Genomic DNA, 2,340 nt, shown 5'->3' with positions numbered 1-2,340 from the left:
AAAAAAAAAAAAAGATTGATGATGTTGTCATTTTGCATAATCTTCTGAAAGATCACATCTTGCTGAGGAAACTCCCATGCTGTGTTTTGCCATCAAATAAGGAACAGTTTGTCAGCTTAAGTCACCACCACAGAAGAACTTATTCACGAAGGCCGGAGCACCAGAGGCCAAGCCCAGCTGGCCTGGATGGCACCCTGAGAGCTGGGCCATCCCTGCCAGTCTGTGTGGGTTTATCCCAGGTGCTTTATGAAAGCCTCACAAACATGTACCCTGCTTGAGATACAAGTGGAGAAAAACCCTCCATGGGAGGCTTCTTCCTGCCACTCAGCCCTGGCTGGCCTCGAGGGGGTGGCTCAGACCCTGCCCCTCTTCACCAGGGCTACCGCCCTGCCCAAAGACACACTTCCTGGTTCTATTGCAAGCATTCCATAGCACCTCACTGGTCAAGAGAACGCAGCAGAAAATGAGACTCCCGTGGAATTTTAGGGCCCTGTTAGGTGGCTTATATTTTGGGATGTCAGCTCCATTTGAGAAGCCACTGCAAGCTAAGGGGCATTCTTCCCAGTTAAACATACCCACACATAGAACATGCATGAGATTTCAAAGACTTCGCCAAAGCTCCCCAAAGACCTGTCCCTATCAGCTACTGCAGAAAACAGGGAAACGGTGGGACGGTGGGGGCCACTCACCTTCTCCAGCTTCTTGAAGTGCTCCCGGAGGAACTTCATGGGGCGCTCGGGCTTGGAGATGCAGAGATGCACGATGCAGTCCTTGAGGACCTGCTGGATCCCGTGCAGCTGCACGTACAGCTCACAGCCCTTCAGGCTCTCGTCCTCCTCCGAGGGGCAGGCGGGCGGGGAGGCCATGGCGAGTGCTGCTGCTTCCTTCCTGTCCAGAAAACAGATCACTGAGGCCTGAGAGCGGCCCGGGGCTGCGCGCCTGATAAACTCAGGCGGCGTGAATCAGGCTTCTCCAAGGAGCAGGTAAGAAAGTCACTGATTCTGCATTTGTCAAAGATCTTTCATTCCGCGGGGCCAGGTGAGTTGTTAAACGTAACGACCCCCAGAGCTTTCCCTCTCAACAGACCCGGCAGGGGTGAGGGGCTCGGACACAGGCGCACGCGGCTGGGAAGTCCCTTCTGCGGCTCCGAGGATTTCGCGGTGGGAGGAGTAGGGGGGCCCGGCGCCCTGTGGGTCCATCCCGGGGGTTACAGGGCCTCGCCCTTCTCCATCCCCCCTTTCTGGGGGCACTCGTGTGAAATGTGAATGTGGGGGGTCCCTGCGCGCGGCCTCAGGGGAGGGAGAGAGGAGGGTAAAGCTGTGGATGGGCTGGGCGGGCCTTTTCACAGGAAAAAGCAGAAACGCAGGTAAACAAGGGGAGCCGGGCGGGGGAAATGGGGGGAAACAAACGCGGCGGCCGCGCAGGCGAAGTCACCATGGCCAGGCCCGGCTGCTCCCGCCCCGCACCGCAGAGCGCAGGACCACAGCCCAGCCGAGCCGCCCCCGGGGAAAGCGGCCTCCACCCCAAGATCCCGCAGCCCTAGCCCCAGCCCCGGCCCCTGCGCCGGTGAGGAGCCTCCGGGGACCCCTGACTGGGCGCCCCAGGACCGGCTCCGCCCCGCTCACCCCCCCCCCACTCCCTGGGGGCCGAACCCTCCTAGATTCCCGCATGCCTGAGGGGAGTCCCAGGCCCGGGGATCCCGACACAGACCCCAGCCCAGCCCCACGTACCTGGATGCGCGGCGCCCGAGGCCAGGAGGTGGCTGCGCCGGTACGCGGGGCGCGGGGACTACCGGCAAGCGAGCGAGCGGGTACCCGCACTGCAGCGGCGCCGCCACCCCCGCCGCCGCCCAGGCAGGCCCGCAGCCCGTCCTCCCTCACCACCACCTCCCCGCCTGCCCCCGCAATCCCGGCCCACCCAGACTCTCCCCTCCCCCGCCGGGCTCCCCGCCCCCGCCCCATCCCCCACCGGCGCAGGTTCATGAGCAGCAAGGCCTGGACCCCCGCTCTTGCCGCCCCTCGCCCCCTCCACTCAGACCCTGAGTCGCCCACCCCAGCTGGTGCAGGCCGTGGGGCTGCCAGGTGGTGATCTGGGCACCCCCACACACACCTTCACGCCCACCGCAGCCGCCTGAGCTGCTCACACCTGGGAGGGTCACATCCCTGCCTCTATAGGACACCCGTACCCAGCAAGCATGCCTGTTCCTTGGGATCTCGCTCTCACTTAAGGGCCAGAAGGGGGTGGCCAGGTGGGCCCAGCACTCCTCCCCCAGCTGACTCCCACAGGTTAGGGCCACCGGCTTCACCCCAATGCCCAGTGAGAAATCGGGGTCTTCCTAAA

At 63.0% G+C, this 2,340-nt stretch overlaps 1 long non-coding RNA gene across 1 annotated transcript in view; it reads right to left on the bottom strand.

Annotated features, from left to right (window-relative positions):
- LOC108293550 overlaps nucleotides 1-1,863 on the bottom strand; it is an 11,881-nt gene extending 10,018 nt beyond the window's left edge. The window contains exons 1-2 of the long non-coding RNA XR_005197768.1: nucleotides 1,731-1,863; nucleotides 690-888 (exon numbers count right to left, since the gene is read on the bottom strand). This is a non-coding gene — a long non-coding RNA (uncharacterized LOC108293550). The remainder of the gene's footprint in view (nucleotides 1-689; nucleotides 889-1,730) is intronic.
- Between the last annotated feature and the right edge of the window lie 477 nt (nucleotides 1,864-2,340).

Source organism: Cebus imitator, unplaced genomic scaffold, assembly GCF_001604975.1.
Source record: "Cebus imitator isolate Cc_AM_T3 unplaced genomic scaffold, Cebus_imitator-1.0 Scaffold540, whole genome shotgun sequence".
Taxonomy (NCBI): Eukaryota; Metazoa; Chordata; class Mammalia; order Primates; family Cebidae; genus Cebus; species Cebus imitator.
Note: the sequence above shows the minus strand (reverse complement) of the source record. Positions and strands in the feature narration are given on the sequence as shown.